The sequence below is a fragment of the Coturnix japonica genome, chromosome 3, assembly GCF_054131305.1.
Source record: "Coturnix japonica strain WE chromosome 3, WE-NBRP24, whole genome shotgun sequence".
Classification (NCBI taxonomy): Eukaryota; Metazoa; Chordata; class Aves; order Galliformes; family Phasianidae; genus Coturnix; species Coturnix japonica.
In genome coordinates this window covers 65210018-65221673 of record NC_140665.1, presented here as the reverse complement: position 1 = coordinate 65221673, position 11656 = coordinate 65210018, and the positions used below count along the sequence as shown (strand labels likewise).

Genomic DNA, 11656 nt, shown 5'->3' with positions numbered 1-11656 from the left:
ATCACACTGATACCCACAAATATGGTGGGTAGCAAACTCAATTGATCATTCTGAACCAGCATGTGAAAAAGTAACTAGTCAGCCAAAGTGAGACCTCCCCATGACTACCCTGGTCTTAGACTGTCTTGTGAGGCTGACTCCATCACACACAAAATTTCCCACTCCATCACCCGCGCTCTTCTCCTTCTTGCCTGTCTGGGTGAAAATTCAAAGCTGCTTCTCCTCTTGACTTCCTGGAAGCCTGAAAAGAAATGAAAGCTTCCAGAGGATCTGTTAGTGCTCAGTATGTTTGCTCATGCCTGAGTGTGTGCTCATCAGTGTGCATGAGTGTGCATGTCCATGAAGTTCCCCTTGCTCTGCTTCCAGGCAGCTGTCTGTTTTTCTCTTGTGGTCAGTGATGTACTCACTCTGTTTGAAATCTGGCCTGAGATGCGGTTGCCCTGTTAATGATTTTGTTGAGGACAATTATGGAAAGAACAAACACAGCAAGAGTTCCTTACAAGACCCCGAAGTCCTGCAGTCAGCGCAAGAACCAGAGACACGTTCAGTTAGATACTAAAAATCAACTGAATTACAAGCAGGAATTGGCCTTTTCTTCTGGTAAGGTGCTGAGTATCAAGAGAATTCAGATTTGTTTCTTTTCACTGATCATATAGCAGTAAGTATGGTATCTTGTGAAGCACTCGAGGAGGCAGAATTGTTTGATATTTATTGTATCCTACAAGTGAGAGTTAATGGATCAGGTTTCCTTGGCTTATTGATACAATTCATAAAGATGAACTCTATCTCAGTTCAAAATGCAGATCAGACATATTCACATCTACTGTTCAGGAGTTAAACTCTGTATCAGATCCTTACAGAGACAAAATTAAGAGGAACTGTGCATGCATATTTACTGAAAATTTGTTCTTTGATTCTAAAAACTAAGTTGAGGGTCCTCTCTAATAAAAACAGTAACTCTAGCTGTAACTTGGTTTGCTCTGCAGTTGTAGAATATTCTGACTTAACAAGATGGAAAGTCTGGTACTCTCTACTACTAGTGAAATTTCCTTTTATTTGTCTGCCTTTTTTTAATGAGGAGTAGAATAAAAAGCAACTGTTTCAATTGTTGTGGAACTGGAGTAAAGAAAATGTGAAGCAGTAGTAGAGGAAATGCAATAATTTGTAGCATTAAGAATCTGAGAATTATCTGTAAAGCAGAATTCATTTTTTAGACAAATAAAGTAGTAATGCTGGGAAACATCATCACGACGTCCTGTATTCTTATGAAAAACAGTTTGTAATCAAAATATGCACTTTTCATTGGTAGCAGTTCTGATACTTGTTAAAAAACTGAAGATCGGAATAGTTGTTCTACTGTTTTGCTAGGAAAGAAAAAAAAAAGAAAAGGAAATATTAAAATGCAGTGAAATTCAATTTAATTTATGTGAGTTTTTCTCTTACTTAACATTCATTGGATGTATGTGAAGAAAACTACTTCTTCACTGCCTGTTTATAACATATTTATATCCTTATCAGAAATTCTTAATTCGAAACTAGCTTAAGAGTAAAGTCATCATCTCATTAGCCTTTAAACCCACTAAAGTTGTAGATTACCTCAAGGTAATCATAAAGCATTTCAGGCTCTTGGATACAAAACAAAATGAGACTACCACAAACTGAAATTATCTTTGTGTTAACTATGTTGTAAAAATTCTTCAAAACACAGAGATGGTGAATCTACTTTATTTTGAATCCCTATACAAGAAATCCTTCTTATTACTGATGACTCAGGAAAAGACTCTAGCAAACTTATTTTCTCCAGTCTTTCAGTTTTCTTCCTCCACACAGCTCACATCTTCAGAGAAATCAGATACATAATCTCAGGAATCCTGTAAAAGTCATGAGGTGTACCTGTAAGCATACAGGGCTGGAGGCAGGCATTTGACCCATAGCAGCATCACTGGCCAAAGCCTACCCTTTGCAGAAGCTGGAAATGGCTCCTGCAAAGCCTCTGGTTGGTACTGGAGATGCTTCAGTCTGTACCAGCAGTACCACAACAATGACGTCAGCATGTCTATGGCCAGTTTCACTTTGAGTTTTAAGGTTCACACCACACTGAAACTCAAGAGTACAAATAGTAGAGGGGATGTCCCACTGTACTGCAAAGTAAGTACACCAGCTCAATTTTCCAAAACCAATGCAAATTGCAGCTGGTGGCTTTTGCAGAGCCTTACCAGGTAGATCATGCTACAAAGCTAGCTAGCATACTTTAAAGCAACAAGCTCAACCTTCCCATAAAGTTGCAACAAGTGACTGGTCATCAGCCTCAAAAACACCACCTTGAACTCCTCGGTAGCTGAAGGCAGCACTAATAAAACACTCAGTAAACTCTCCAGAGAGCCCTCAGCAGACACTTACGCTTCTTGTGCACCACACATATTTCACTGAAGCAGAGGTTTTTTTGAGTTTACCATTTTTGAACTGGTTCAAGCCACAGGAAGAATTACACTGCAAAGCAGCATAGAAAGACCATACAACTGGCTTCATCTGAGAGTGTGAAATACAGAGGGTGTGTAGTATGTGATAATGCCATTCATGGAAGGTGTTCTATACCAACTGCAGGGGTTGACTTTTTTCATACTGGATTGAATGTTCCTCAGAAATTCTGAAAAACCAAACCTTGTTGGAATTTGTATTAACTTGGAAAAGGACACATATGGAGATATGATTTCATAGAGAATCATCTATCTATCCAATGATGACCACAAGATAGAAGAGGATTTAAGGAATCACTGACTTGTGATTCTGTTCCACTGAAAAGTACCTATATTTCTTCCTCTTCTCATTGCAAGTTCAGTACATCGTGAGTTTTCCATTGAATGAGGAATTTCAGGAATCATAGGTTTGCAGATCCAATGGCTATTTCTGGCTACCATCTACTGTAAAGTACAGCAGCTACATTAAGTATTGCCAAAATACTAGTCTGAAGTCAATTAACAATTGTTAGTATGAGGTGTTTCATTCTAATCCTTAAATAATTCACCTTCTTTTGATGTTAATAAAGTGGCTTAGGGAAGTAACACTTGATGTAAAAAAGCCACAGATGCCAGAAAAAACAATTCTTAATAACTTAGAGCAGTTAACAGCTGCAAATTAAGTGTAACAGTAAACTGTATTAGTTAAAGAGATGTATATTGATTTAAGTGTACATACATTTTTATTAGTAGAATGTATAATGTGTTACACTGCAGTATTTAAGTGGTAGGACTTTTTATTACTGTTTAAAGTGTTCAAACAGAAAACAGTGAAGAATGAAAAATAATTCACTGCATTTTTGTGGGCAGCACCCACATGTTCACATTTCCCAATGTTTTATTCTTTATGGGAAAAAAAGCGTGCACTGGGCAACAACATGTTTTTTTTCCCATGTAAAAATCATGTGCCAGTGATTCACTAATTCCTATTTTTCCTTGTACTCATAAATGGGCAGAGGGATGACTCTCAATGAAGCCATTAAAGGATGGAGAATATCTCAGAGAGTCGACATTCCAAATGATATATTTAAGATAAGACAGATTCAAACAGGTCACTGGTTTACAGTTGCACAACTGTACGGGATTTTTTAATATGAAAAATATAGTTCCTTTCAGTATAGTCTCCTGAAATTCTAACTTACATACTGTTTGAAGCAAAGTAGTTTAATGAGCTAATGATACAGTCACTCCCATATGTAAAAAAATAATAGTTTAGGGAAATCTAGGAAACAGCACTAAAAAAATCTTACACTCTGTTAATTGTTTTCTAATTTCTAAGCCAGTAGGGAGTATTCTATCCAAACTTTTCACCTTTCTTCTGCACCACTGAAGACTAGAAACACAAGCTGATCATTAAAAATGCAACCCCCAAAGTCCCATGTAACTAATTGCCACCAAGATCTGGATTCAAAGTAATCTGGCAGTATAGCCCGTATAGTTGTTATTGGAAAAATACATTCCATCCACCTAATTTTTTTTTTCCCTTCAAACATTTGAGTGATAAGGTTTTATTTGCATTTGTATTCATAGAAAATCAATGATAAACTTATGTCTTGAGTATCACTGTCTCAGAAAGGAGAAAGACTGCTTGACATTTTAGAAGATCACCAAGGTCACTCCTTTCACTAGAATACCAACAAGATCAGACCCACAACTTCTTACTTTGGTAAGTAATTTTCTAATTTCAGTATCAGGTGGAAAAAGTGGGTTTTTTCCCCTAAAGTATGTCCTTCTGTCATTTTTGTCATAAGCAGGGATTTCCTCTTCCTCCTGATTATAAAGTTTTGAGTGTGGGTCTTATACTAGTGCTAAAACAATGTAGAAACAGAATGAATCCTTGTGATGTATATAGTTAGTTGTGCCAAGAAAGGTGAAACTTCAAACAATATTGATATTGTGCTTTTTTAGCCCTGCAGACCAAGGTAAGCTGGAGGAAAGTCCTTAAAAGAGGAAAAAGGAGAGGAAAAAGTATAAATCATGAACCCCCAAAATCATCACTTTCAGTCAAACTAGATGTAGAACAGTCAAATGAAGAGCAGTCAAGACCATCAACTTCCTTAGGGCAGATAGCAATTTAAGTATTGCATATGCTCATGCACTGTGTGGAAATAGCTCACATGAGGGACAGTTGAAATTCACAAACAGTACTTCTACATCAGTTCAAACCTGCAATTATATCTCTGACATTAGAAAATGCTTTACTCACAGAGGCTTGGAACTTCTTCCCCACTGCTGTATTTACAGAGCAGCTCTTCAGTCTCTCCTTTCTGTGCAATTCTTTAGAAGGCCTAGAAATGAAAGTTAAATAACATCTGACTTGTGTAATGTACACTGAATTTAAATGATTTTCCAGAACGCTAGTTTCATTCAATAACCAATTTGAGAGGGTATACTGTAGAGTGACAGCAGTAGAAAATGAAGGGATAAAACATTTTATTGTGATCCACTAAGGAGAAATTAAACTGGTGAAAATCTGAATCATAAGGTATAACCCAAACAGAGACCAGCAGGGTCTGTGAGAGGAACCAACACCCTTTGATGGTCTACTCCTACTTTCATACAGTAAGGCAAGAACTTTGTGTGAAATGGGCTTTAGTAAGGAATAGTTGTCATATTTGGGAGGGTGCTTAGGAGTGGAGAAATTAAATGAGAACATGATGAATGATGTAAGGTGGAGCCTGGTAATGAGCGGTGTTCCCCAAGGGTCTGTCTTGGGACCAGTGCTCTTTAACATCTTTATTGATGACATCGATGAAGGAACTGAGTGCACCCTCAGCAAGTTTGCTGACGACACCAAGCTGAGTGGTGCGGTTGATACAGTGGAAGGAAGGGATGCCATTCAGAGGGACCTTGACAGGCTGGAAAGCTGGGCTCGGGTGAACCTAATGAGGTTCAACACGGCAAAGTGCAAGGTTTTGCACTTGGGCCAGAAGAACCCCAGGCACCTGTACAGGCTGGGAGGAGTGGTCCTTGAGAGCAGCTCGGCAGAGAAGGACCTGGGGGTCCTGATGGATGAAAGACTCAACATGAGCCAGCAGTGCGCTTTGGCAGCCCGGAAAGCAAATGGGATCCTGGGCTCTATCAGGAGAGGGGTGGTCAGCAGGGATAGGGAGGTGATTGTCCCTCTCTACTCGGCTCTTGTGAGGCCCCATCTGGAGTACTGTGTCCAGGTGTGGAGCCCTCAGTACAAAAAAGATATGGAGATTTTGGAAAGGGTCCAGAGGAGGGCTACGAAGATGATCAGGGGGCTGGAGCACCTCCCCTATGAGGACAGGCTGAGGGAGTTGGGCTTGTTCAGCCTAGAGAAGAGAAGGTTGCGAGGTGACCTCATGGCAGCCTTTCAGTACCTGAAGGGAACCTACACCCAGGAGGGGAGTAAACTCTTCGAAAGGGCTGACAATAGCAGGACATGGGGAAATGGTTTTAAGTTAAAAGAGGGAAGATTTAGGTTGGATGTTAGGGGGAAGTTCTTCACTAGGAGAGTGGTTAGGCCCTGGAACAGGCTGCCCAGGGAGGTTGTGGATGCCCCGTCCTTGGAGGTGTTCAAGACCAGGTTGGACGGGGCCCTGGGCAACCTGATCTAGTAAATGTGTATGTTTGGTGGCCCTGCCAGGCAGGGGTGTTGGAACTACATGATCCTTGAGGTCCCTTCCAACCTGGGTCGTTCTGTGATTCTGTAAGGAAAAATGCAGAAACTAAGTGGAGAGCAAGAATGGATGCTCTGATGGCTATGGTTAAGTGGAATGATTTCTCACGGGACAAGAAATCAAGCACTGAGCTTCCTCCCAGGCCTTCCCCAGACATTCTTTGTAATTCTGTGAGGACCAGATAAATATGTGTGTTTCTCTCTGTCAGTGGGGCAGGAAGAAGTACTCCTGTTAACAGACTGCTACAGTATTCTACTCACTTTCCCCTTGACACATGTTCTAGTACTGTAGTATTAAGACTTGTAGGAAAAAATAATCCCATGTCATGCATTCTGGGAGCTTTCTGACAATGTTTTTAAGAGAAAAGAATATCAAGAATGTGTTCTAAAAAGTAGTTAAGATTTTATTATTATTATTATTATTATTATCATCATCATCATCATCATTATCATCATTATTATTATTATTTTATTTAAGCTCCGGTTCACCATTTTGCTCCTGCACACCTTTTCTTTCTGAAAAATTTCTAGCCCCAGAATAACAATATGCTGGTATTTCAAGACTGATGAGGACATATCTATCACATGTTTGCTTTATAAAATAGTTTCTTTGTAGCTGCAAGTAGACCTTTCTGTAACTTTTGTAGAACAGTTGATTATGTACCACAGTAAAGTGAGAGTGAGATATGCTGACAAGATGACTGGATCCATTTCGATCAAGACCGATAAGTTAGATTCAACCTTCACCAATATGCTGATGGTTCCAAACAAAGCCCTTTGAACTCAGTGGAATTACAAGAATGGATTTACGCCTTCATTCCCCAGATTTATGTGAGAGGTATCAGTACTTCATTATTCAACCATCTCTTATGCAGTCACCTTTGCTGCATGGACCATTAAAATCATGATGAAGAAGAAAAGAAATTGCTCATTAGTAATTTTCTTTTCATCAGCAGTAACTTACAATCTCTCTCTAGAAATTAATTCTGAAAGCAGTGAAACTGTGGATGCCACAGATTTATCAAATGCTAAAAAGATACTTCTTTGCTGTTGACAATCAGTATACTATGGTAGTACTTTATTTTGTCTACTTGCCTACTTGCTCCTGAGTGATGATCAGCCTACCAAACAAAACAGGCCAGATTGCTTATGTGAGTTCTTAGTGAGAAACCCAAGCATGATTTACCCCAAAGACACTGTGATAATATGATATGTACACTTGAAAGCTTGTACAGAATGTATCACAGTTTCAACAGAGAAAAGCAAAAATATCTGTTAGGAATCTATTTAGTCAGTGTATAAATTACTGCCTCTGTGTGTCACGATGGTTGCTGACTGAATCTAACTCAGCATTTAGACCTGGCTTAGCAATTCCTCACTTACCCAGAGTCCAGAGGAACAAGGACCAAGATTTCAAGCATAGATAACTTAATTACAGAATAAAGTAAAGGTATCTTGAACTATCTGAGGGCATGGGAAAGGTGGATTCTGAAGTGAGAATGAGTATGGTTATTGCAAATAGCTAGGCTTTACAGTGTTGTCTGCACTGCATGAACCCAAAGAGGACCTGTGGGAATTTTCAGTAGGAAAGATCATCCAACCTGGCAGCTACTCCTTCAGACAGATTATAACTTACTTTGTCCTTGACTAATTCGACTAATCCCTGCAATACACTGAGACAAAATAGAGTTGAACTTACACTGATTATACAGAGCTAGTTTGGAGTAAGACTGTCAATTCAGAGGGAAAATTAAGTGAATACTGAATATGAACAGTGGCCTGTGCAAGGACACCACCCACATTACAAGGCTAGAATTTGGCCAACACCTTTTTATCATTTACTATACTTGAGGTTAAAATAAGATTTTTTTAAAAAGCAAATACTTTCAGATGTTCAGAGGTATTGTTTGAAACTAATTTTCCTGTCATATACGTTTTCAAGGAAACAAAACGTGATACAGATGGAGATGGCAAGACCTGCTGCAGACATCATTCTTATTCTAGTTTGGCCTGTTTTACTCCTTTGCAGTAGACTCCAAAATAAATTGAACTGATCTATACAAGCTCCAGGATGAAGCATCTATAACTTCCCCCAAAATCTACACTAGCTTTGCAGAAAGACCTTGATTTAGCAGGCTCTAAAGCCTGCTGCAAAGTAAAGGAAGGAAAATCTTTAAGTAAAACATGGAAATTCTGAGCCAATTAGAAGAGACAGTAATTACAGTGGACTAAATTGCCGTACATCTGTGACATGTATCACTGTAACTTCTCTGAAGTCCGTGGAATCCTGGCCTTAAAATACAGGATGAAATCCAATTGCAAATTAAAGAAGATTAGTAGGTTTTCTTCATTTGCTTCCTTTCTTGCCTTTAGAAAAACACATGCTATTAATTTTGCCTTCCATCTGTACAAAGAGGTAGCTATCTCCCTGGACAGAAATAAAAGAAAAATGGGATCTGCTGCTTTGCAGTGGAAAGAAGCATGGAACAAGCAGCTGATGTTCATGGAATGGCCACCCAGGTGTGAAGCTTGCCTGATTTAAAGGATTAGCAAAAGAAAAAAAAAGATGATAATAATATACAAGATGTTCCTAGAGTGGTTAGTCCTAGCTAGGAGATGGGAGAAGGAAAAGGCGGTATCTGTGTTGTATTTCCTGCTGTTACACCACAGCAGGAAATAACTCAGGGGACAAGGTTTTTTTGCCAGTTTGCTGCCTTAGATTTATAGTCAAACTTGGAAAAGTTACGTGCCTCCTCAATAATTGCCTCTATTGGTGGGAGATGATGAAGGGCACCCCACAGTACACAAAAAGCACACAGTCATCTCTCGAGTTGTGTAGTATCTTGGAGCACCTTTTGAGAAGCACCAAGTAACAAAACAAAATAAGTGGGTAGAACTGTTTCCCCTGATGGCATGACTCACACTGATTCTCCTCCTTTTCAGTTAACCTTCTAACACCATAGTGATTGTCATCTTTATCAGATGTGGTTTATTCTTACAGAAAGACACAAATACTTGCCACAGTTACAACCTATTTCAAACTACAATAACACGAAGGATAATCTTGTGGCTTTCTCATGACGTTTGCCCTCAACATACAGAAACTCAGATAAACTCCTTGGATGGTAATTCACCTAACACTCTGGAGACCAACCGACCACACAACATCTGCCTCGGTGAGAACAAATAAATAACAAATATATAACTGGACTGACTGAATAAATGAGTAGATGAAGATAGGTATCAACATAGATAGCAGCTTCATGAGCAGGAAGAAAATGCTGTGGTTCAAGACAGAGGAAAAGATAGCCAGGATCATTCGGGCTGCCTGGATCTTCTGTGTTCTCTGATTCTGCTGGAGGAATGGTGCTTTGGAATGATTGTGACCAGTCTGAAGCAATAGTCCAGAACTGATTTCATATCCAGTTGTATATTTTCCACTATAGCCTCAATACATTCCTAACACGTAAGTTCATCTATAAACTTGAAGATTATATGGTTCAATCTTAATCCTCTGGCAGGAAGTCCAAACAAAGATATTTATGTCATCTCGTGATCAGAAATGTCATTCTGAGATGTCAGAGCATGGATAGATCCCTTAATAGCTTAGAACTTCTTATGAATTTGGTGGCATGATGAGTTATAGCTCTGCAGGTGTGACTGTAAAACAACCAAGATGTTGCTGAGGTTTATTTGCTTAAGCTACAAGAGGTTGCTACTAGTCCTCATCTTCCCTGGATAACCATTTATGTTGGTAATCCAAACGAATGGACACCTCTTAAGTCTCACAGCAGGCTGCACTGAAAATAAGCAGAGATAATTCATGTTGCTAGATAAACTGTGATGGTCTGAGAGAGAGAACTAGACATTTCCCTATCCCCCAAGTCATACCATTGTTGTAAATTAACTGAAGGTTTCCAACCTTCAATTTCAACCTAGTCAATGATACCATAGTATTTCAGTATGCATAACATACAGAATCTCACAAGTACAATTAAATAAGATTTCTGTACAGAGAGGTCTCATTTTCTTCATTTTGAGGGTTCAGAATGGTAATTCAACATAGTATCACCATCCTCAGATGATGTCCAACTGCTTTAAACACTTCTTTATCTTCTCTTTTCAGCTAAGTTTTCTCTCATATTTACCACAGAAAGTGCCCATATTAATAGAACAATAGAAACATTGGTTGAAAGACACTTCTAAATATCATCAAGTCCAGCCTCTCACTCTGTGCAAGATTACTTCCCATTCAAAATCAGATCACTCTTGGTTTTGTCTTTCCAGGTCTTGAGCAGCTCATGAAGGATGGAACTTTTCTGGTGACCAGCTCAAGTGCTGTGCCATTTTCCTAAGGAAAGAAAACATTTTTCCTAATGTCTGGAGTTACTTTCCCAAATTGTATCTTGGGTCCTTTGCCATTTATTAAAGTCTGAGGCTATTAAGTTGAGTTAGTCTCCATTGCAGCTCCCCTCTAAGGCAGTTTTAGGCTTCCATAGCCACTCTTTCCCTGGGGTAAACTAGTCTAGTTCTTTCAGTTTCCCCTGGCAAGTTTTGTGTTCCTGATTCTCTTGGTAAACTCCTGTTGTTCCCTTTCCAGTTTTTTTAGCATTTGTGCCTTGAATTTAAGGGAACTTCTGCAGCATACCCGCAGTTTTGTCATAACACTCGCTCTACAGCAAATACACTGCAACAGCTACCTTCAGAGAAGTGCACCTAGGATGATTAGATGCCTTGGCCATTTTGAACTTTTATCTTATTTGCAGTAATTATGAAAGCATCATTTTTCTCGCAGGCTATAAAATAGAGGAATACAAAATCTTACATAAAATATTTCACAGAGATCCTCCAAACATTGCACTGAACTATCCCACGTTGCAGTAAGAGAGAGAAGATGTAAAGGAAAGTCTCCAGAGCTGGTTATGTGGTACTGAATGAACATGTGGGAGAAACAAGTTCAAATCCCTAGCATACAATGGAAAATCCCTGCCTTGAATCAGGTAGAGCAGGAAGTTGCACCTGGGTCTTACACATGCCTGCCCTATCCCTTCCCCACCCACCTATTAAAGTGACACATTCATCTCACCAGTACACACAACTGATAGAACATTTCTGGTTTCATTTCAACATGAAACAAAAACAAATTCTTAAACCTCAAAGTAGTCACATAGCAAAATTGCTGTCCCTTGGTCAACTAATGTCTACTGACATCTTCCCTGACCTCAGTTATTTTGGTTATTACTTGCTGTAATTGTCTCTTGCCCACTATACACGTGCACTGAAAAAAAGAAATAACGTGGAAGAAGAAATTATTCTAAGGGTATTCTCATTCTCAGCAGCAAATGTATTATTGTAAGCAAGTCCTTGGTGCTGTTTAGCATGAAACCCACAGTTTCTGGTCATTGAAAATGGGTCTCCATCAGAATACCACTGGAATCCATTTAATGATATTTCTGAGGGCAACTTCTGAAAACTGTACGTGTTTTCATCTGAA

At 39.2% G+C, this 11656-nt stretch overlaps 1 long non-coding RNA gene across 1 annotated transcript; it reads left to right on the top strand.

Moving 5' to 3' along the window:
- Positions 1-331: 331 nt before the first annotated feature.
- Positions 332-11018, top strand: LOC107311795 (uncharacterized). The gene is made up of 4 exons (XR_001554259.2): positions 332-600; positions 4047-4182; positions 9164-9338; positions 10450-11018. It is a non-coding gene; the product is annotated as an uncharacterized LOC107311795 (long non-coding RNA).
- The last annotated feature ends 638 nt before the right edge of the window (positions 11019-11656 follow it).